The 25,725-nt window shown below is 38.7% G+C and overlaps 1 protein-coding gene across 1 annotated transcript in view; it reads right to left on the bottom strand.

Annotated features, from left to right (window-relative positions):
• Window positions 1-25,725, bottom strand: part of SNX14 (sorting nexin 14) — a 1,453,711-nt gene that overhangs the window by 423,865 nt on the left and 1,004,121 nt on the right. The window lies entirely within an intron of this gene.

Consider the following 25,725-nt stretch of genomic DNA (forward strand, 5'->3'; position numbering starts at 1 on the left):
AAAGAGGAATCCTTTTCTTGTTTACTGGAAACATCTTTAACTCATTACATCTGAGTGACACCTCCAGGTGCATCTACAGTTAAATCGTACTGACCCCTCTAGGCATCAAATATTGCTTGTTCATATTTGGATCAATAATTCCAAAACCATGCTATGTACAAAGTTTTAAAAGATTTCATCTTAAAGCTAACACAACGGCAAACTCAACTCCATTAATATTTGACCTCTGTCTAGTGCAAGTAAATGGATAATTAACTGCTGGTTTTATGATATTAATTTACATAGATATAATTTCCACATTTTTCTAAATATCTCAACAACCAAGTAACACAGACAGAACTCCTTAGCATCATATGAAAGCTCTCAATTAGACAAATAAAATGTGTGTAACTTGAGTGGTTGCTGAGATATTGTAAACTGTTTACAAAATATTACAAATGTAATAGTTACTGTTTACTGTGACAAATAAAATTTGGTTTAAGACCTAGACTTAAAAAATACTACCACTATAAAATAGTTTGCGCTGAAGAGTTTGCCTTTCATACTTCTTTCATAACCCCTGTGCTTCCAGAGATATGAACATTTGTCTGAAATGTGTGGACATAATTTAATTATGCCAAAAGGCTTAGGCTCCACCCATTGGAAGTTATAGTATAAACTTCTAAAGTGCCACTGGAATGAATGAATTAAAAGATGACTCAAGATCCTGGCCCACACCTAATAAATTACTCCTGTCCAGAGTAACCGATTCAGGAGAAGACAAATATTCAGTTTTCTGTCTCTTTTGAAGGAATTTCTGAAGAAACAGACCCAGTATTGCCAGAGATGGACAGAACATTCTCACTAAGCAAGGACACTTTCCCTGCTCCTTTTCCGAAGACCAACAATAGTGGCTTTTCACTTTTCTGCTAAGAGAACCCCAAAAGCCACAGAGAATGTGTCTAACCTTGGTTCTCAGTGACTGTAGAAGCTACACTACAGGGTTCTGAGGAATCAGCTTTGGCCAGAGCAAAGTAACTCACCTGCAAGTGAGGTAAATGTCCAGCCTGCTGTGGTGGCAAAAGCTGCTTAATAATCTTTTCCTTGTTGTGGTTAATGGGAAGAAGGTCTAACCAAGGAATCAGTATATTGTTCTATGGTCAAGCCAAAAATGGTGCTCAATTCCAGGGGGTGCTATACAGTAAGTCAGTAAAACAAGAAAGTATTAAAAAGTAACTTTTCCCCCAGAAAAAAAAACACAGTAAAAAGCACTCTAAACACTCGCCCCAGTCCCAGAGGTTTCTCCAGAGAAATAGTTTTAAACAACTTTTTACCACAATTATAAAATGTGTGCTCCCATGTAAAAGTACCTAAAAGTCACAAGACAGTCAAAAACACTTCTTCCTAGCTTAAAAGTAATTCTTTTTCAGGAAAAAGTAAGTTTTCTGTAAGGGAAAAAAAAAGTAACGTGCAAGGTTTTTCCTCAAAGGGAACTTATATGTCCAGCAATGAAACAGTGTTAATGGACTATTGATCCTTGAAAAGCCCAGTGAAAAGGAAACTCTGAAGAGCTTGGCACCCAAATCAGACTTTTAGCCAGCTCTGCTTGAGTTAGCAGTTTGGGCACATGGACGATGCCCTGATGCTGTGGATGGTCAGTTATGATATCTTATGCAGGATATAACCCATATAGCTTAGGGTACTGCAGCAGTGATCATCACAGAGTTTAAATGAGGCAAGCAGTTGGACATCAAAATTGGGAACTAGGAAACCACCACATTTCACTGAGCATTCTCAGGTCTATTACCCATTTGGGGAGCAACTTCCATGCCTTAGTTATGTTACTTTTCAAGATCTTGTTACTCTTAAAATATTCTTTATTGCCTATGTTCCTTTCTACAGCTTTTCCTGGGAAAGACTCCTCTGTATTAGTGGGTGGCTGCTCCAACTTTGGCAGTTGGCCTTCAACTAAATCTCATAAAAATGGAGCCCTATGAAAAAATAAACTAAACTCAACAATTACAAATCTTATTCTCAAAACTCATGATATGCTTGTGGCAAAAAAATGAATGTGATGCAAACTGACAGCAATTATTATCCAGGATGCAGCCTTGTGTCCCAGAGGTAGGGAAGGTCCAGCTCACACACACTCTATATGGAGCTCTGGAAGTCTGACCAGCTGAGTTGATGACCACCCACAGCTAAGCTGTGAATACTACTACAACAGAGATAAACATGAAGAATTTCAAAAGTTCTTTATAGAAACCCTGATCATGACAAGGCAGACAATAAGACAATGATAAAACAATGTCTCCAGAAAGCAAAGAAAGGAAAACTTTACTTCTGGGATACTTCAAAATGATATAACATTAAGTGGTCACTTTGACTACAACCACATCCAACAGCGGTATACTACAGCTGGGTTACAGCACTCACTACAACTTTAGAAGTCTGAGTAAGATCACCACTGCTGTAGTAATGTTTCTAATTTTAAGGGATATTCCAGACAGACTTCTAAAGTAATCAGACATCCCAAAAACAAAGCTGGTCTCCTCCTTATGCCAAAGATGTCAGCATGAACTATGGCTATAGGAACTATGATCATAAGAAACAGAGACACCTGCACAATGAAGCAAGAAGACACTAAACAATATGCCACTGGAAGACTGAGAAAAAAGTAATACCTACTGACCTCACATCACAAACAGCAAAAGAATAAATACTTTCAGTACTCACAGAAAATAAACCAGTATAGGTAATACACGCAAAATCACATTTCAAAAACATGTACATAGAAAAATATCTGAAGTCTCACACGCACGGATAATTTTATCCTTGTCAAACTTCTGGGACAACAGAAAAGGAAAGCCATAGGGGGGAAAGCAGTTTGGTGGGCATACCTACTACAGCAGTGATCATCTTATTTAAAATTCTATGGCTATGTTGAATACTCTCACATGAATGCACTAAGGATCACTGGTGTAGTAATACTGTAATACATGACAGAATACTAAACAAACTGACAATGAATCTAGACTATGGACACCAGAAGGGAATTACAGCATTCCATGGGAGACAGCTGAGGCAACCCCTGCTCTCTGCTCTTGGACTGTATGCCCAAGTTGTAGTACTTGAAAAAGGTGTTAATAGAGGATGATGTAGTCAACAAACAAATGATCTCTGCAGAAAATGTTTCTGAAGAAGGCTGTACTTGTAGCAACTATTCTGGTAGAATACGCCCTCACATGGCTTCTCCAACATTTCCCATGGTGACTTTAATAGAAAGTGATGCAAACAGCCAGCCATTTAGAAAAGGTTTGTTTAAACACTGGTCTTCATGCTGCCCTGGAACAAGCTCTGACTGCCTGAAATCTCTGGGTCCATCAGTACAGTATCTGAATTGCCTAACCATATCCATTTTATGCAAAACTCTATCTCCTTTTTTTTTCTGGGGATAGCATAAAAATAAACTTAACTGAACTGTCTAGTTTACAGTCAGTTTTGAACCGAGCAAGGGTATGAAGAAAAAATGTGATCAGGATAGCCACTCTAGCCTTATGAAAGACTGTACAGGGTGGTTTGCTTTTGTTAATCCATTTGATGATAAACACTTTATTAACTCTAATCCCTCTCCGTCTGACAAGGATGAGACAGCTACAAAGAAAAGTCTTCCAAGATCTCAATGTTGCTGAGATGATAGGCTCAAAAAGAGGGAAACTAATCTTTTCCAAGATAAACTAAGTCCCACTGAGTTGGGAGGTGAGATGGGTTTGATGGGAGGTCAGTGTATAGCACTCCTTGAGAAGAAGCTTAGCAGACATCACGGATGCCATTTTATGGGGGAAGTAGGCCAAGAAACCAGACAGATGGAATGCAATAGAGGCATAGGTTTTGAAAGGTACTGCATGACAACAGGGAAGAGAAAGACTTTGGTTATATCCTTTTGCTGTAATATTGACACAGAGAATTTCTTCCATTTAACCAGGTAGGATTTCCTGATATTCAGCTTCCCAAACTCCTGAAGCATGCAGAGCACTCACAAGCAGTTAATACAATGTATGAACATATAAAAACAAAAGGCCCGAAATAGTGCATCTGAGACCGATTCAAATGTTAGAAAAACAGCATTCACAAAAGAAAGCAAAAGACAATAACAATATCAGTTAAGGAAGTCACAAACAAGAAGTACAGCAAGATATAAAAATCAGACAACCAAAGTCCTAAATTGTGGAATGAATTACCAATTCAGTGAAGACAGGACAAAAAAATCAACACAGGTGCATAATACAGCAAAGAAAGTGAAAAGTGGGATATTAAAAAATTAAGAAAACATGAATATGGCAAAAAAAAAAAAATGCTGAAAACAGGGTTACCAACTTAACAGTTCTTTTCAATACCTGAAATAGTCCGACAAGTTTTCTGTTAAATTTTACTTTCATACAACTCTAGTTGTTTTTTCTTAACCTATTCACAGAACACTTTATCCAACCCTAGTCTTTACTCTCTTAAAAGTTGTAGTCTCTCTTTTTACTTACAGATCCCTCCTTTTAGTCTGTCTGGATGTTTTTTTAGCTACCTTACACCCCTCCACTTCTTTTTGAAGCACCATTTTACTGACTTCCCACCACATCTACTTCTTACTTTCACATTCAACAATATAAGCTCCATTCTTCTTAAGTCCCAGACAACTGTCGCATCTTCATTCTAGTCTGTCAGCAAAAACTGGAAGAAAGACCCAGCCAAGCTACAGTTTTCACTGTGCGATACCTTAAACCTCCTGTAATGGAGGTCCATGGAATACATGCAAATGATCCCTTAAGGATATCAAGTGTTTCATCTGCATGGCTTCTGAATGTCCATCACTTTTTTTTTTACTTTTTAAGTATTTATGGTTACATTCAGATATATAATCTTGGCTGAGTTTTCTTGCAGTTTTTACTGAATGGTTTGTCTATGTAACCTTTTTCCCTGTGGTTTGGATGTTAGTTGGAATATTTTTCAGGCACTTTAATCTTGATGGGTATCACCTGGGTTTAAAGACCCAGCATTTCTGAAGTATAGTCAGACTATCCACTTATGCTGCGTTGACGAGGTCAGTAAAAATGGACGAAACATACAAGTCAACAGCTGGTTGGGGTTTCACTTTACTGACCTGAATGTAACCATAAAGACTTAAAAAGTAAAGTCTCAGACATTCAGAAGCCATGTAGTTGAAATGCTTTATGTCCTTAAGGGTCATTTGCAGATATCCCATGGACCTTCATTACACAAGGTTTAATGTATTACACAGTGAAAAATCAAGCTTGGCTGTTTTCTTTCTCTTGCAGTTTTTACTGAATGGTTTGTCTGTGTGTTCTTTTTACCTTTGGTTTTCATCCCAGCCTGTAGGATCATAACTCATGCTGTGGCATAATGTGAACATAACCTAATTGCTCCTGCATGTTAAACATTTTAAACAAGCATCCAGCAAGGGCGAATGGTGCCTTTCACTAAAAATGAACTACAGAAGCAGAGGTTAAAGTTAAGTTATCAACAAAATGAGAATTTTTTTTTATTATTATTACTTTTTATTTAACAATTGTTTACCGGGAATGTCTGACTGGAGCACAACCCATTTTTAGCGGAGGACTAGGGAGAAACGCTCTAAAAACTGTGAAGAAGTGAAAAAGCAGAATTTCAGGCAGTTTTTAATATACTGTCACACTGTACTGCACATTTACAGCGTGTCATCTCAAAACTCATGTTGCATCTACAAGGTGTTGTGGTGGAACAGCTATAGGAGTGTGCTGCTTTTATCATGGAAACAGCTTATGTTATCAGTACATAACTACACATTCTTAATTAACTCTGACAGCTGAATACATATGAGTCACGTAATACAAATTTTAATTTTAGGACCCTTGCTCATGTAGTAGCATTACTGAAGTCATTTATGTGAGCTACAACAGTTTAAAAAAAAAAAAAAAAAAAAGAGCCAAAGAAAAAGTCATATATTTCACTGTCCAGCACTTAAAATCCACATGCACACCATTCCCAAAATGTTTATAATAATGTAAAAATAAGTGGAAAATTTGTGTTGCCAATGTATTTGTCTTTTAGTAGTCGATGATCTACTCCACTGTGTCTTGCTGCAAACGCGTGACTCACTTCTATATCAAACTACTAGTATTTGGCAATACGTCCAGCAACTTTTTTTAGTTAATTTTTACATCAACTAGCAGTTTGCATTTGCAAGAGCAGTATAGCAGAGTGTTTTATAGAAGTCATGGACATCCATCTCATAATATTTGTGAATGCAAACTGAAACAGGGCAATGTTCCCAAAACCAAACAAACTGCATAACAACGTTTCAATCATTGTGTACTGACTACATGTAACAATGCTACTTTGCTGGATCACAGTAAAACCACGTTATTCACCACGGATATTCACACCTCCAGGTTAGTTGCCCAACACAATGCATCGGAAATTCTCCAGGTGCAACTAACACTAGGTAACAATGCAATCCAAATTGTAGCTTGCTACAGATCCCCCACCATACACCAAGATTCTTACTACACCTTCGTAAACATACTGGAAAATATTAAGATACAACCAAACACCCTAATACTAGGCGATATCAACTACCCTGCCATTAATTGGGAAAACTACTCGGGTACCAACTCCTTTTCCCAACGGTTCTTGGAATTCATAAATTCCAATGCCCTGGATCAACTAATCCATTGTCCCACCAGGGGCTCCAATATCCTAGATCTGGTCATTACCAACATGGGAGATAGACGCTCCACACCAGTGGTCACCCCCTCATTGGTCAGGTTTGACCATAAGCAAATCACCCTTGACATCCACACATCCCACCCCAACCAAACACCCTAATACTAGGTGATATCAACTACCCTGCCATTAATTGGGAAAACTACTCGGGTACCAACTCCTTTTCCCAACGGTTCTTGGAATTCATAAATTCCAATGCCCTGGATCAACTAATCCATTGTCCCACCAGGGGCTCCAATATCCTAGATCTGGTCATTACCAACATGGGAGATAGATGCTCCACACCAGTGGTCACCCCCTCATTGGTCAGGTCTGACCATAAGCAAATCACCCTTGACATCCACACATCCCACCCCCACCCCCCCAGTAAGGAAACCTCCTTAAAAAACTTCTCCAAAGCCAACTTCATGCTACTGAAGTCAAAACACCCATGCAGATGGGATCTGAAGTTCGACTGCAGAATCCTACACTAAGGCACTGTACGAGCACATCCACTCGTGCATGAATCGTGCCATCCCAAATAGAACCAAGATGCTCTTCTCCAAAAAAAGGAAGCCAATCTGGTGGTCCCCTGCTATAAACAAACTATACAACAGAAGGAAGAAACTGTTGCAGAAAAGAGGAAAATCCCAGGATGCAAAAAACTCCCTCACCAGTCTCAGTAAGAAGCTGAGATCCCTCATAAAATCCTCAAAAGCTAGTTACGAAAATAAAATTGCCAAAGATTCCAAAGACAACCACAAGGCATTCTATAGTTATGTCAAGAATCTAAATGGCAATGCTCAGATCTTCTCTGAGCTACAGCAGAATGGCATTAAATATACTGATCCCAAGGATATTGCCAATATCCTGGCGGATCAATTTAGTGCCAACTTCACTCCCCTCTCACCCCCTAAAAGGCCCATCTCAAAACCAAAAGATTGCCAAATTCCGATAATCACAGCCACACAGGTAGAAACAGCACTCTCCAAAGCTACAAATACAGCATCCATGGGACCAGATGACATCCCAGGCTGTGTACTACATGAACCACAAAATGAACTGGCACCCCACCTAAATGTCATGTTTAATCATAGCCTCACCTCTGGCTTCATGTCCACTGAGTGGCACACAGCTACAGTTATCCTGCTCCACAAGGGAGGATCCACCTTGGATCCCGGGAACTACCATCCCATCAGTCTGACAAGCCTGATCTGCAAGGGCATGGAACGCATTATCATGGAACTTATAAACAAAGACATTGGCAACCTCCAGACACTGGACCCCACCCAGTTTGGGTTTGTAAAGGGCCGATCTTGTCTCCTGAATCTGACTGACTTCTTCAAATTGGTCTCCAGAGCTGTGGACGAGGGTAAGGAGGTCCACACAGCCTATCTGGACCTCGCCAAGGCCTTCGACACCATCCCCCACTCTGGAATCATAGATAAACTTACTAAGCTGGGCATAAATCCCTACGTCACTCGATGGGTTGCCAACTGGCTTACTGACAGAACCCAGACTGTAAAAGTAGCCGACTCCAAATCCAGCTCCAAACAAGTGATAAGTGGAGTACCTCAGGGTTCAGTCCTGGGACCACTCTTGTTTGGCATCTACTTCTCTGAAGTACAGGCCAACACTAATGGACTCTGGCTAACAAAGTTTGCAGATGACTGCAAACTGGGAGCCATTACTGAATCCCCAAATGATGTGGATATTCTACAAAAGGGCCTTACAGAAACAGATGCCTGGTGCCAGAGCCATGCGCTCAGGCTTAATGCCAAGAAATGTATAGTCATCCCCTTTGGAAAAAAACATGTACCCATGAACTACCACATAGGTGGCAGGACACTAAACATCGAAAGTGTGATGAGAGACTTAGGGACACAAGTGGACAGTGGTCTCACTTTCGATAACCACATTGCCACAACAGTCAGGAAATCCTTCTACGTGTCACACCTCATCACTAAGGGCTTTTCATCCAGAAAAAAGTTGTTACTGTCCCACTGTACTCATCCCTCATTTGACCCATTATAGAGTATAATGCCCCATTTGGTATGTACCTCACAAGACATCTGCAACAGCTGGAAAGGCCACAGAAATACCTCACTAAAAGAATCACAGGCCTAAAGCAGATGCCATATGCTGACCGTCTAAAAAAACTCCAGCTATACTCTGTGGCATATCGTCTACTCAGAGGCGATTTCAGCTTAACACACAAGGCCATGTCAAACCCTGAGCTGTTGGACATGCTCCACTTAAAGAAATCCCAATCCCTCAGAGCTGCACGCTGCAGGGATCTAAACCTTATCATCACAATGAACAAAACATGCTGGAGGGATAGGTTCCTGACCCAGAGACTCCCCATACTCTGGGATAGAGAACCTCATTGGCCCTCTTCAAAAGGAACCTTGATGACTGGATGGGAGATAGGAAATTCACCCCGGGGATCATGTCAGTCGTCCTGCTAGACAGGGGCCCGGGGATCATGTCAGTCGCCCTGCTAGACAGGGGCCCAGAGAGGTAAATACTGTGGGAAAAAATTTCCAGGGAATTGTTATGGCTAGGCTTGCATAGGCCTTAGGGCCGATAGCCTAGTACCAACCTATGAACCTATGAGAGCAGCAACATTTACATGCATAACTTCATGAAGCAGCACATATTAATGCCACATATAGGTAGGAATGTGAAAAACTACATCAAGGCAAAAATACTGCTTGTTACTGGCAGTCACTGGATAACATCATTTTTAATGTTCTAAAGGATTATTGTCTTAATTTCTCCTTGTCCACTGCTTCCTACTGACCATACACCTATCACTACTACGGTTGTAATTCCATACTGGGGGAAATCAAATTCTGGCAATGAAAGGGACTTTCATAAAGTTCCTAAACTGGAGCATTTTGTGGACTTACTGCTTTAATTCTTCCTATCATATATTATTTTTATTTAAAAGTAAAGCTTACTTTTTGCATCCTTTCCACCTTCTTCCAAATAATCATCTACAAAAATCTATGCAGAACTCCAAACTATTTACTTTGTGAGAATGTGTAACAGAAGGATGCCTCTTTTAGTGAATGATAAGAAATGCAAGAAAACACAGACGCGCAGACCATTAAAACTAAATTATCAGCAAAAATTACTCTACAGGAGAAGGTAAAGCAAAAAGAATTAAAACAAAAAGAAAGGAAGAAAGAATAATAATTTTTAAGAGGAAAGTCAGGGTGGAACCTCTCAGTGATATAAAATAAGTTATTTCTCCACTGTAAAATTTAGTTGATAAAATGGCTACACAACATCCCAGAGTAAATATGCCTTTGGATGACAATGCTAAAAGAATCTAAACAGCAGAAACTAGAATTTACGCTCAAGAAGATACAGCAATAAAGATGGAAGAAAATTTCTTCATGGTGAGTGTTCTATTGTGTTATGTTTAACACAGGAAAGCAAACTTACTGGACTTGGAAACAAGAAGACAAAGGAATAATATACTTACTCACTCAAGTGGCACTCCAGAAGCTTTTACCCTACCTATGGCTGCATCCAGAGTCTTTTGACAAAATCAAGCTAGATCCTCAAGGTTCAAAAAATGTCTACAACGCCAAAACCATAAATTTTACTAAAGAAAGCAAACAGCACAGTGTACAGTAGAAACTAATCTTTACATTGATCATATTCACTAGATTCCAGGCCTTAAACTGGATTTTCATATATAACAATAAACAGTAAATAATAATTTTTATGTTTAGTAAAAAACTTACAGTGTCTCAAACTTAAACTTCAGCAGATCCATTAGTACAAAGGAAATATAACCAAAACAAATGCACATTCATGTTGCCCACTGAAATATCCAACAACTTTTTTATTAAATTTTTATTACAAAGGTTTCTGGATATTTTTAGTGTTCAATGTGACTGTGCAATTGATTTGGTAATATCTCCGTAACTACTCAAGATACACACATACTGCCAGCAGCAGCATATTCATCCTGCTGGGACACTTTATATGACGCTAAGCAATTCTACTTGTGCTACATAGCTGTTGAGATTTTAGAGAAATATGAAAATTCTAACAATATAAATTAAACAGTATGTGAACAATATTCATTACCTCTTTAGCTACACTAAGCAGTGGTCAAGTATCAGTGTTGTTCCTTTCCCCTATCATGGAAGCTTTAAGATAAGACCCAGAGACTCCCCAGACTCTGGAATAGACTGCCCATACATGTCAAGCAAAGCACCTCTTTGGCCCTCTTCAAAAGGAACCTTGATGACTGGATGGGAGACAGGAAATTCACCCCAGGGATCACGTCAGTCGCCCTGCCAGACAGGGGTCCAGGGAAGTAAATACTGTGGGAAGAAACAGCCAGGGAATTGTTATGGCTAGGCTTGTATAGGCCCTAGGGCTGATAGCCTAGTACCAACCTATGAACCTAAACAAAAATCTTCCTGCAGCTTGCATGTAGCATGAGCAGTCAACATCAGATGCCTAAATACATCACTAAGATGATCCTAGAGAAATACATGGTGGTATCACTAGGGTTTAATGAGTCACAAGGTCTCTCACAGACAAATACGACTCTGTGGGCTTTATAGAACTGTAGGGGATATAATATTTTCTTTGATCATCAGACCATACACTGACTACCCCACAGAAGGAAGACTATCGAGCACAAAGAGTTTGTCAAACAGCTGATAAGCCTAGACAGAGCTACGTTAAATGCTAAACTTTTGAATGAACAGGTCTATTAAACGGCACCCCCCCCCCCCAAAGAAAAAAAAAATGACTATGTGAAAGAGTTATAAGTTGATGTTTCTGGCTGATTTATTTGAGCATTACAAATTACAGAGAGACTACCCACCCTTCTGTCAATTTTTAATCAAGAACTGCATTTGATTTCAGACGGCATATCTAGCTAATTTTTTCTCCTTTGGGGACAGAAAACATCAGACTTCCTGCCTGAAGAATGTAGCTCCTATTTAGAAGGTTAATTTTGGCATTTAATCAAGAATCTAAAGCTTATACTGAATAATTCTGGCATTGCTGTATTCTTGGGGTTATACATGAGCTGCACCTCTCAACATCGCAGCACAAGAATTCCAGACAAAGCCAAAAATAATGGGGTGACAAGGGTCCAAAATCAAAGGCAGATTTTAAATACTGTTCTTCTAAACTTAAAGTTGCTAAAGTAACATGTTTTGAGTTTGTATGTATTTTCTGAAGGATTTGAAGGCTTAAACTCAAAAGTCTGTCATAATTTGTGACTTCACTATAGTAATTTGCCAGAAAATCACACATTTTATGAGAAACAGTCTAAAAACATGATGCCAGAATCTGTACATTTTGTGAAATTCTGGACAGTTGAAAGGTGAGACATGAGCTTTGGCTCTTATGAAGTCTATCATTCAGGGCCTTTGAATTCTTTATTTGCAGCAACTTAAAGAGTATGAAAGTGAGTTAAACATTTGGCTCCGTTATTCAAGTTAGTTCTCAGACTTCTGCATCGTCTTTGCTCTTTACTACTGTTTGCTTATCATTTCTTTACATTTCTACCCCCCAATGCCCTTCATTACTACCAACCTGGCAACACAGTAGTAGTCTGTGCCAGATCTACCGGCTGCTGCCCCCACCTCCTGGACTTAATCTGATGTGCATATGTGGTGCGGCTGGTCACAAAACAAGGTATGCCGGGGCACGGCTCATCTATCCATCCATTCAGGGTGAGGGTTAAGTTATGCCCTACCCATTTTGTACTGCCCCCACCCCCACTGCTTGTGAAGATCCATGGCTTACCTTACTTATGTATACAGTAATACTATATTATGCCAACTAATTTTTTTTTCCTTCTCACACTGACCTTCTGTAGTACCTATATTTTACAGGCATCTCTTGTTTTAATTTTACTACAGCTATACTGCTGCAGTTTGTCTGTAACCCTAGCAGTCTAAAAGGAGATGGTCTGTAGTTGCTCATGTTTCTGGGATGTTTGGTCTTAGGAACTTCTAAACACTGTTAAAAGTTATGCTGCTTAAATATAAAGTCTTCACTTATTTGCATTCTGCATATTATATTGAACAATTATAATCTGAGCACTTCTGTTAAGGAAAGGGTTACATTGTAATGTGAAGACAGACGGGTACTTATTTCTGTCTATATATTTAAATTAGCACCTTCCTGTTTGTGTGCATGGTTATGATCTCATATTAGGAAGAGTTTAGTTTTTATTGCTTGCACTTCCACTAATCCTGTATCATTAGGTAATTGCATGCTACCTTTCTTTGCAAATATACTAGAAACTAGTCTAGGTGAAGTAAAGTATTTTAAATCACTTTGTATTCAAAATAAAATAATTTATACTGATTAGAAACTACAAATGTATACAGTCAATATTTAAAAAGTTACAAAAATGTGAGCATTTTTTCACTGATCGTTTACTATCTACAGGAAGGACTTATCTTTTCGGGAAGAATGACAAATACTAATGTGTTATGCTTCTAGTAAAACATGAGTAGAGACTGCATACATATAAAAAAACTTCTGATGGGTAAAAAGAGGATCTTAAAACTTAATTAAAATATTTTATTTAAATAACTTTTTTCCTTGCTGCCTTTTGTCTGTTGACCATCATGCCTCTGTCAATAGACTGCTTATTCATTTCCCTATACTAAGGAATTACCCTTAGCACAATATGGGGGCAAGAACCATCCTGACTGGCCATCATTCAGGTATCCATGAGGGCTGCTTTTATCCCAGCAATGAGGATAGTTATAGGGCCTAATGCCACTCCCCAGTGAGGGAAGAGCTACCTGTGTCACTATTAGGACCCACAATACAATCCCCATTTGACTGCATGCTTTCAAGCACTCTCTAACGAAAGCTATCAAAAGCCTGCCCCAGGATGCACACAGCAATGCTGCCCCTCCTCTAATGGATTGCAGTTGTAGGTGTTCTGTTTCATACTGCTCCCTCCCCCGGACAGGCACATCCATCTTCCTCTACCCAATTCAATAAGCGCTCAAGCCATTAACAAACTCAGGATGCCTTGGCCAAAAGTGCAGCATTATCCCTTTACACCACCTTTGCATTTTAACAGTTTGACTTATAAAGAGTAATTTAAACTTATTAATGTTACTCTGATTTTATTTTATACACCTGACCTTGCAAAGTATGAACAAAAATGTCTTTTTTAAATGCAAATACATAGATAAAAACTCTTAAGCAAATTTTGTATTCTACCTGTGACTGCTTTACTACTCATGCTAACTTACAGTAGGTTGCATACTTAAATAATGTTGACATTCTGATTCAGATCCACAAGCACTGAACTCAAACTCCTACAGTCAGCTGAAAAATAATTAGCATGGTTCAATTAGTAGAATACTCATACCTGTTTTTATCATTTGCATTGCCTTAATTTTAAACAGCACATTATTCCTTAAAGGAAATATTCATGTCTTCCTAGTCTACTGACTGTATATTACATATCTTTATAAATGTGTTGTTGTTGTGTCTTTCGGCTTTTCCCGGTTAGGGGTCGCCACAGCGGAACTCCGGTCCGCTAATGATTGGTAGTGGATTTTTACGTACCAGGTTACCAGCCCTGATGCACAACCTTCAATGAAGGCATGCCCTATTCACGTATGCCTCCACACAGAAGACGCTCTAGCTGAGAATCGAACGGGACGTCTTGCTATGAGGCGACAACGCTACCGCAGCACCATCACTGCAGTACTTATAAATGTGTATCAAGTGCAAATCAGCTCTCTTAAATCATAGTTTTCTCTTGTTCTGATGAGTCTAACTAGTTACATTATTTAAGCGACATAACCTATGTGGTATGCAGTACGGCACATGGAAAACTTTTTAACCTAGTCTCAAAGTTTTTTTTTTTTTTTTTTTTATATTTTAACTAAGATGTGGTTAGAGGCTGCAAAACAGAGTCATTTCTGCAACAGTTGTTCTGATAACCCTCAAGTCTGTAGTGGGTTAATTTCATGTATTAAGGAGTAATAATAATAATTTTAAACAAATGCACTTAATGTCACTGCTCTCCTCATACACAGAAACTTGTATTATTAGGCCTCACGACTTGTTATTAAACATTTGTTTGGATTTTCATGTTATTTAATCGTTTTTCACAGAGGTAAACTTTCTGGATGTCTCAATTTTTAGGGACAATGATTATAATCTTAGTACTAAGCTATATAGAAAAGAATGCTATGTAAATAGCTTACTCAGCTGGGAGAATATGCACCCCGACTATATATTTAAAAATGTAGTTCAAAATCAGGCATTTAGATTATCACGTTTGAATGTACAAGACGAAGAGTTTATAAGGCAAGTAGTTGATGTTGAAAAAGAATTTATACAGAGAGGTTAGGAGACATTTTGTACAGAGGAATGTAAGGGATGTAGTCAAATTAAAGGAAGGCAGAGCTAAACCATAGTTTTCACAACAGGCTAATATTAGAATGAGCCAACAGGGGAACAAGAAATATACTCCTCATACTTTAAGGATGTGCTTTAGCTACTCTAGTAACATCAGGGCATACACAGACATCTTTAATAGGTATTGGGGCATCATAATGATTGATGAACAAGTAAGTAGACATTTGGATACAAGACCACAATTCACTTTTAAAAATAAGAAATCTTTAAAGAGAAGGTTATGCATCACTAGAGATGATACTGGGACACAGAACACAGGGGGGTATATGAAAGCATGTAGGAATTGTCAGTACTGTAAATATATTTCAGAAGAGACAGATTTTGTGCATCCAGATACGGGTGAGAAGTTTCAGTTTAGGGTTTTTGCTACATGTTATAGTTCCCACTTAGTTTATTTAGCTGTCTGTCAAATTTGCTGCAAATATTATGTAGGGAAAACAGACAGACAACTTAAACTTAAAATTAGGGAACATCTATACCATATCAAGAAACAAAATGTGCACAATGCATTACCAAAACACATTAAGGATACTGATATACACCATAACTTTTAAGTTTATGACAATAGGTAGATGTTTTGAAAATAGAAGGAGAGGTGATGTTAGAACAAGAACTGAAACACTTGAAGTGGAGTGGATCATAAGGCTTAGGGCAGATATGGGACATGGCCTAAATGATCACATTCCATTGAGACCCATCCTAAAGACTTGACCCCTACGTAGATGAGTTTTAAAAGGTTTAAAGGTTTTATTATTATTTTTAGATATATGTATTTGGTATGCATCTTGTGTATGATTGCCCTGAGTGTTTTTTTTAATATGAACTTATGCTAGTATTTATATTTATGTGTATTGCACATGCACTTTACTAATGGCATTCACTCATGAAATGTTGATGTTTCTTTAAATTATGCAATACAAATCATGTGATATGTTTAAATGGTATAAAATAGGTGTTTCATTTAGTTATAGTTCATTCACCTGAGGAAGCTGATTGTGAAAGTGCTTGTGTTAGTCTGACTATATTAAAACTGGTTGTTGGAAACTGGAGCCTGGTCTCTACAAATCTATTTGCTTCATTGGACTTTGTGGACTAATTTACTATCATTGTAGAGATGCCTGGATTTTGTTGGTTTTTGTTGTAGATGTAATATATAATGTTTACAGAAGATGGCTACGTTTTGTGCTTCCAGAAGCAATGTCTATGGTCTAGAATAATCTAAGGGCCAAATTCTAAGAGACTTGCTCTCGGTGTTACGTGACCATTTACACAGAGAACAGGTGTTTTTGAATCCGGCCCCCTGTGCAAGCCTGTTTGAAGATAGGCCTTATACTGAGGGCAAGTCTTTTGCAATCAGGGCAGACTTAATGCTGAGACCAACTCTTTTGGAATGTGGCCCTAAAGGTTTGCACTCTGCTCCCACTAATGTTATATACTTATCGATCCAAAGCAGATTTGAGCTAAAAATGCTACGGAATTAGGATGCAAGTTAGGTATTTTTCAATTCTTTACTGAAATTGCACTTACATAAATTACACTGAGAATGGAAACTACACTAGTCTTGTCATCTCACAGGTGGAAAGTACAGTTTTATAAGTAAATCTACCATAGCAGTAGAGGTTTGAATGATCACTGCTGCAGTAGCCTTAGTTATATGGGTTATATCCTGCCAAGGACATAACAGCCTGCCAGCTTGCAATGCTTCAGAGCACCTTTCATGCATCCAAACTGTCAGGCAGTTCAAGCTGAGCTAGTTAAAAGACAAATGAGGGCACCACACCCTTCACAGCTTTCATGCTAACAGAGAAAGGGAGGCTGAGCCCTGAAGGGGCAATGCTAGGATGAACAAAAAAATAAACCACAAACTGGGCATAAACAATATATAAAAAAATAAGGGGTATGGAGGGAGTGCTACTGCAGTGGTGGTCATTCGAAAATTTACTGTTACTGCAAGTTTAATTATACAGTTGTACTATGCTGAACTTATCCACTGTTGCAGTGGCCTTAGCTATATGGGTAGAATACCTTAGTTTATTATATTTGGGAGGTGGAAGTAGAAGGGTCCAGGAGCCCCTGGAGAATGGTCCTTGCAAAGTCTGATCTAGACCTAGAGAAGGAATCAAAATTAGAGTACTTTGTAAAAGCATGTACAGAGGACCAAGTGGCAGCTTCTAAAATTCTTCAGGAATCAAACCCTTTCCAAAAAGCTACAGCTGAAACCAAGGCCCTGCAGAGTGAGCCTTAACCCTGAATGGAATGGTTTTGTTGTGGTGAGTATAATAAAAGGTAATAGCCTTAGACAACCATTTGGAAATAGTCTTGTTTTGACATAGGTTGTCCATTCTTCTTACCTTCACAAGAAATGAACAACTGATCCGAAGATCTGAAAGACTTAGTTCTACCAAGACAGTAACAGAGCTGTATGTGGACATCCAAGGTATAGAGTAACCTTCCTACTACCTTTTTGGGTTCAGGGAAGAAACGAGGGAGATGGATACTTTAGCTTAAAATAAACTCAGATACAAATTTAGGCATGAAAGAAGGATTAGTTATCAAAGAAACCCTACCTCTGAGGAAATATGAGATAGGATGGACTCACCATAAGAGCTTGCAACTCAAATACCCTTCTTGAAGAATTCAAGTGCAATCAGTAAAACAGTTTTCCATCTTAAAAGCCTCATGTCAGCCAGCTTGGCTATTTCAAATGGAGCAAGTGTTACCTTTTCCAAAAAAAAAAAAAAAAAAAAAAAAAAAAAAACTGAAAGGAGGGGCCACCAATTTTCTTGGGGGCCTCTTATAAAATATTTTGACATTAGAATGCATTGAAAGAGGAGGATCCATGTGCAGATGTGTTGAAATGGCTGATAAATGAACCTTGATAGAGAAGTAAGAAAGGCCATACGATAGTAACTCTCATAAATACTGTAAAACCACAGAACAACTAGCCCTGAATGGGTTATGCTGTTGGCACAAACTAGAAAATCTTTTCTATTTGCTAATATATGATTTTCTAGCAACAGGCTTTCTTGCCTCCATTAGTACCTGCTGCATGTTATCAGTAAATAGGTGCATAAAAGGAATTAATATCCTATTGGCCAGGCAGTCAATTGAAGTTGATTGGTGTCAGGGTATATCAAACACCCCTCTTCTTGTGCGAGTCCAGTATGTGAGGAAGCTTGTGGTAATTGCCCCTTGGCTATTTCCAAAAGAAGTGAGAACCACAGTTACCTGGGCCAGAAGAACTCACCACAATGATCTTGGGGAACTCCTCCGGAATCTTCAGAAGTAACCTGGATGTTAGTGGAAAGGATGGAAAAGCATACAAGAACACTGTCCAAGGGAAAGAAAAAACATATGTCTTCCAGGCCTTCTTGCATGGAGTCCTGGAGCAGAATCTTGTCAGTGGATTGTTCAGAGAGGGGTCAAAGTGGGTGACTTGACAAATTCTCCACAGATGGAGCAAATCTTGGAAGACCCCCGATTCAGTTTCCATTTGTGAGAGCCTGCCATTGTCTTGCTCAGCTTGTCTGTCACATAACTTTGCTCTGACAGAAAGCAGGGTGGCTGTAGAGTGCAATTATCTTTTGAAGCTTTATCCCAAGCTAGGATGTCAGCTAAAAAGCCAATTGGCCAATTCTATTAATAAGTTAACTGGCCAAAAGGGAGTCACCAAAATGATCTTTGGTAATTCTTTATAAATCTTCAGAAGTATCTTGGGAGTCATTGGAAAAGCATACACAAACATACCATGGAAATGACACAGCATCTGTCTCTCAAGCATGGCTGCAAGAATGTCTTGAACAGAATTTTTTTTCTATTGTCTGCTCTGAAAGCCAGTGAACAGATATACTTGTGTTGTTCCTCACAACTGGATCAAGTCCTGAAAGACCTCTGCATGGAGAATTCACACATGAAAGTATATCCGGGATCTGCTAAGCCTATCTACCATTGTGTTTTGCTCTGATGAAATGTATGGAGCCTGTAGCATTAGAGAATGCTGTAGTGCCAGTTCCCAAGCTACCACTGTCAAACAGAAAAGACAGTATGACTGTACACCTTTGCTTGCTCAAGTACCACATCATATTAGTGCTGTCTGTGACCACCAGAAAAGGAACCAAACTCCATAAGTGAAGAACTTTTAAAGCAGGAATTACTGCCAACATCTCTTTTACATTTTTATGCTTTGGCATGTCTTGAGGACCCCATAAGCCCTGCATTTGAACTCCCATGGACACTGCTCCCATTACAAAATCTTAAAAGGCTGTCTTGACAGATTTGACTGGGATCTGAAGAGAGAAAGGGAGCCCTAGATTCAGAGAGGTGAGACCAGAGAAAGGAGAACAATAACTCTCAAGGCCAGAAGTGGGCAATGAGGATGACTTGAGCTCTTTAGCCTGCTTGCTTTCTGTAGAAACTTTAGGATCAGTGGCAAAGGGGGATATGCATGGAGGAGATGCAGGGGCCAGTTGTGAATCAAAGCATCCCTCAGTAACTCCCCCAGAGGGCGGATCAGAGCGAAGTACTTGCTGCAATTATTGTTGAGGGGAGAGGCAAAGAGATTGCAACAAGGCTGGCCCTAATGGCTGAAAATCATATTCACTACTGATGAATTTAGGAACCACTTGTGAGAAATCAGAATGGACCTGCTGAGTCTGCCAGTGCGTTGGTTTCCCCAGTATGTGTCTTGCAATTAAAAAGCGGTCTGAAGAGATCGTTCATTCCCTGACCCTCATGGCTTCTTTGCACAATGGATAGGAATGGGTTCCTCCTTGTTTTTCGATGTACCAGACTATGGACATGTTGTCTGTGTGTACTGCAATAGTCCCTAGGGGAAGACTGTCCTGAAAGGCTTGCAACACTAGGAGGGCTGCTCTCATCTCTAGGACACAGACATGCAACTTGGTCTCCAAGCAGGACCAAATGCCTTGGCCATCTTTCCCTTCAAATGCCCCCCACCCCACCCCAGTTGGGAAGCACCTGTGGTCACTGTGGCTATGGGGGGGGGGGGGGAGAAAAAATGGCCTGCCCAAAAATAAATCATCTAACTGGATCTATTATAACTGGAGTGAGTTTGATGGGAACAGATAGAGGCTAGTAAAGAATAGACCACTGTACCGCCAAGGTCCATTGGAGGACTCACATGAAGAACATTGCTCCAGGAATTAGCTGACACTGACCTGAAACCTTGCAACACTAGTTTCATTTGGGGGGGGGGGGGTGGACGACACAGTAAGTCCAGCACCTGATTTCTCAGAGATGTGATGCGGTGAAGAGGTAATGAATCCACTTGGGTCCTAGTATACAGTTAGGTGCCTATAAACTCTAGAGTCTGTATAGGAGTCAGGTTGGCTTTAGCAAGATTTATCATGAAGCTAAGGGAGTTGGAGATCTAAAGCAAGTAATTCCTGGCTTGTAGAAGTTGATGCCTGGTTGGGGTAGTGAGGAGCCAATCGTCGAGATAGGGAAATACCTGGAATCCTTTCAGCCTCAGGTGAGCTACCAAGACTGCCATACATTTGGTGAAGAACCAGGGGGCTGTGGTGAGTCCAAAGGGCAGTGCTCTGAAATGGTAGCGATTGGCTCCCAGCCGAAAGTGCAGGTGTCTCCTAGAGTACTTGCCTATTTTGATGTGACAGTACACATCATGGAGATCTACAGAGCACATCCAATCATCCTTGCGCAGAAGAGGCAGGATAAACTGAAATGCAACCATCTGGAACTTTGCCTTCTTAACATACTGATTCAAGTTGCTTAGATTCAAAATTGGTTTTAGGTCCCCTGTTTTCTTTTGTCACCAAAAATAAGGAGCAGTAAGTTCCAAATCCTATTTGTTCAGTTGGGACCTCTTGGATGACTGTTTTTTGTAGCAGCTTTTGAACTTCTTCAGCTGCATACTCCCTCTGACTAGATGAAATGGGAAGTTTCCTCCGTGGCAGCGAAGGTGGAAGGAAAAAGGGAATGTAATAACCTCTAGACATTACACTGAGCACCCATGAGTTGTTTGTAAGATTTGTCCAGGCATCTAGGTGCAGGGAAACTTGACCCCAGACTGCCACCTGAGATGGACAGTCAGGCAGTGCCTCAAAAGTGCTGATAAGACCCATTAGAGAGGGAGTCTCTGAAACCCTGGTTCTGCAGACCCCCTCTGCCTCGGGGGAGAAGTCTATCATTGAAACATCCTCTTTCTCTGGAGGAAGTGTCCCCAAGTGGATCTTGAAAAGGCCCTTGAGATTTCTGAAACCATGTTTTTTCCCACCTTGTTGGTTTCTAGAAAACATCCATTGAGGAGTAGAACACTTGATTCCCACAGCAGACAGGGTCTTTCCTCTGCTCTAAGTGAAAAATACAGTCAGAAACCTAAACAATAGTTCAACAAGGGTTTTTTTTTTTAAACTTTAGACAACTATAAACAACTATTTAGGAAAGTTATAGAAAGTGCCAATGGGCACAACTGGAAAAGAGAAGGGAAGGGATAGAATAATGAACCCTAACAACTGTGACAAACAGCAAATGTTAAGAGGTAGGAAAAAGGAAAGGTAACTAACTTTAAAGTTATAGTAATAAGTACAAGCAGGAAATAATTGATAAAAAAATATATTTCTCTTACAGCCTGAGATTCTAAACCATGTCCTGTTGCAATGATGGCAAAATGAGAACTGAGAAGTTGGGGAAGGAGTGGAGCATTATGGGGAGAGGGAGGAGCTTGAGATTTGTGGCGAAGTCAGATCCAAGGGTCATTTCTGTAACCCATCAGTGAGGAAGAATGAAAAGGACAACATCAGATCAATAATTTTAGTATTCTGCAAACCAAAAAGAAAGTGATGGCCCAGGGATTCCATACCCAAAAGCCCAAAACCAAAACACGGGAATCCAGTATGAAAAGACATGGCCACTAATCAAATGACACTTGGATGTGCAATTTACACACACAATTTTTAATGCTGAAAAAAATTAGTTGAACAAATAAACAAAATCATATAATAAGATATAACATATGGTTCCATAGGGTTCTTTTACTTCAAGAAGAGAACATTTATACCATTTATTCAATCACTATTTGTTTTAAATTAATTAAAGGCTTGTTGTGTTTTTTTTTTACACCAGGTGAATAATATGGGGGGGTTATATATTTACTAAGTAGATTTATTCACAAAGATGAAGTCTTGGGATGAAAGGCAATTGTATGATTTTTTTTTGAGCTCAACTCATTTTTCAGCATTAAAAAATTGTGTGTATGAAGATGATCAGCTAGCAGCACAAAGTTTTTGCTCTGCTTCCTTATATTCTTCCTGACAGGATTTTATTACATAAACTCAAAAGAAGCTTATTGTTTTTATAGGATCTGAGTCTGTTTATAACTCGGATAACACTGTAAAAGAAAACTGGAACCTATTAGCCTCTTTTTTTTTATTTTTCCTGTCAGTAACATTACTGAACCTGTATACAAAATGAGCCACTCCAAAACAAACCTTCAAGAAAACTTATTGAAAAAGGAATTATGAATTATTGTGGGGCAGTATCCAAAAACTTTCAATTAAACTAGATAAACTTGAGACAAAGATGGACTATATAAAAGAAGACTGCAGAAAACAAATGGATTTGTTAAATGCAGTGTTAAAACAGAAATCTGTGCAGATTTCTTCAATAGAGGCAGCGGTAACTGACTTAGATGGGAGAATGAAAATGAAAACCATACAGAATTAATTTTAAAACAAAATACGTTGCTACTGGAGTAAGTAGAAGCTCTAGAGAGCAGAACTAGAAGAAACAACATCAGGATATATGGAATTCCTGAGAGGGAAGAAGGGGATAGGTATGCTGCAGTTTCTAAACAACTGGATACCAAAAGCTCTTAATATGCCAGACTCAGAGGCTTTATCTTTTGGTATTAAGAGAGCTCACAGATCCCTTTCAACTTCAACACTGAAAAAAAATCCTTTAGTTCCCAGATCTACAACTGTTAAGTTCCTTTCTAGCCAAGATAAAGACTTGGCACTAAAATCAGCTTGGGCTAATTCTCTAATTAAAATAAAACATAACATCATCAGATTTGACAATGACTACACTTCTTCAGTCATGACAAAAAGAAAAGCCTGTGTCCCACTCAAAAAGAGTCTTAAAAAATGGATATTAAAGCTCAATTTTTCTTCCCTGCCAAAATTAGGACTGTTGCCTGATGGACAAAAACCTTCAATACAATAGAAGCTGCCTTAGAATATACACAAAAAAATACATTATTAGACAATACAGAAGACATGGACTGGTCTCTTACTAGTTTCAAAAGAGAAGCAACAAGGAATGGTTGGACTCAAACAAATGAACATAAAAAAATAAAAGAAAAGTAATGGATCTGTTATTTAATTAACTGAAGATTATTTCCTCTTCAGAACAATGAATAATGTAAATGTGTTTTTCTTTTGTCTTTTTCGTCTCTTCTCTTCTTACTATTTCTTTGCATCAGTATATTGCAGTTTTTCTTTTCATTAGTCAGAGCTTACTATTTCATAATTTAATTTCGTTAATTATGTCAGTAAGTTATCCATGAAAGGTTCTTATAAAGGTTGTAGTTACATAAATTTCTATGGAATGGCTTTTGTTTCCTTTTAATAAGAAGGACAAAGAAAGTGTAATAAATATGATTAGCAATTCTGGTTGTTTCTACAAAAAGGTGGGGGAGTAACCTCATTTGTGACTGTGTAATATATGCTATCTTTTTTTTTTCTTTTGTTTTTGTTTGCTTGATACTCTGATTTAAGTGGAGCGTTTATATTCTTATGGGTGCTATGAAAGTCGTACAGGTGTTTTCTCTTGGTTGGTGAGTTGTATTGAGGACTCACGGACATGTCATTTGGCTAGGGATTCATCTTATTGGTCTTTTGTACTTGAACATTTTTTTTAACATGGAATGTTCAGTAGGGTGATCGTGAGCCTCACATCTGACAGATGACTTCTTTTACTTGCAGTTTTCCTGCTTGAACATTAGTCATCTCAAAAAACTGTTATTTTAATGTCTCAAACCATTTTTAAGATTATATGTGGCTCGTACTCTCTCCTGCTGCTTTCGGTGAACGAGAACAAACCATTTCAACTTTGACCTGACGGCAAACAGGAAGTTAAGCCAACAGGGCTCATCATGAATAATGAATGGAAAGTATGGAGATCCAAAGTGGAGCAGCTGATTCATTATCTTAAAGGTATCATACACTTTCTTGACCGTTATAACAGTCTGTTTTCAAAAAAGAAAAAAAGGAATGGGAAAAAAAAGGTATTACTGTTTTCTTTCATTAACGTTGTATTTATTTAACAGGCTGTGTGCATTGTTGCTGTTAGAAGTGTAAACTGCCATGTTGGTAGGGAGATGTGTTCAAATATATGTTTAATTGTAACTACTTCATGCTTCTGTTGGAAATACAAGTGTTAAAGTATCAGCCTCATGAGCAAGCTTGAGATGTGAACCTTATCATTTTTTAAGAGAAACCATTATAAGTTATTTATTGCTAAACACTTGAAAATGTCTCTTTACACTGCAGAAAGTTTTTTGTGCTTATTAAACATTGCAAGGGGGCTGTATCTGATTCTTTATTCTTGTAAAAATCAGCTATAGGGGTTGAAAGAGTCTGTGTGTTCTCTTCTCAGAAGCAGACTTTTTTTATAAGCATAAGGACATTTTTTTTTTCTAAAGTGAATATGTGTCATTGTTTCTTGATCAACATGTATGTTATAATGTTTCTACTATATGTGAAATTATGCATGAGGAGGTTCTAATAAGAGATCATACTGTAATAAACAATATGAACTGCTTGGACATGCTTACTAGAAGTTTGTTGAGAACCAACTTGAAGGATATTTAATAAACCTATCTTCCTAGGTTTTACAATGTACTTACAGTGCTCCTTATAGTACATTATTTGAATTCAAAAATTTTCTGATCATTCAGTGATCAAATAAACTGCATCATCACTGAACTATATATTCATCTTATTCTTATATAACTTATGTTGGCCCTTATACATTGCTTTTTGTCAGCCTACAAGTTAACATTTTGTAATATTTAAGTGTCGTTCGGTACAGGTTATGACTGGGAAAATATATTATTTCATGACATGTTGCCTGACGTTCTCCTAGAAGCCACCATCTGAATCGTATATTATTCCTTGGGGCACTAAGAATATCATAAGCTCCTGAATTCTCTTACCAAAATCCATAGGGATTAATTCACATTTCCTAATTAGATCATCATTTTATCTCATTTGTTCCCAAGAAACTTTAGCAGTTTCCAGAGTTATTTTTGCCAGCTGAATTCCTAAATATCTTATTTTAGAATGTTCTATGTTGTTGTGTCTTTTGGCTTTTACGAGTTAGGGGTCGCCACAGCAGAACTCCGGTCCGCTAATGATTGGCAGTAGATTTTTACATGCCGAGTTGCCGGCCCTGACGCACAACCTTCAACGAAGGTATGCCCATTCACGTATGTCTCCACACAGAAGACGCTCTAGCTGAGAATTGAATGGGACACCATCTTACTGTGAGGCAACAACACTACCGCAG

This window comes from Protopterus annectens, chromosome 1.part0, assembly GCF_019279795.1.
Source record: "Protopterus annectens isolate FY-2018-M chromosome 1.part0, PAN1.0, whole genome shotgun sequence".
Classification (NCBI taxonomy): domain Eukaryota; kingdom Metazoa; phylum Chordata; order Ceratodontiformes; family Protopteridae; genus Protopterus; species Protopterus annectens.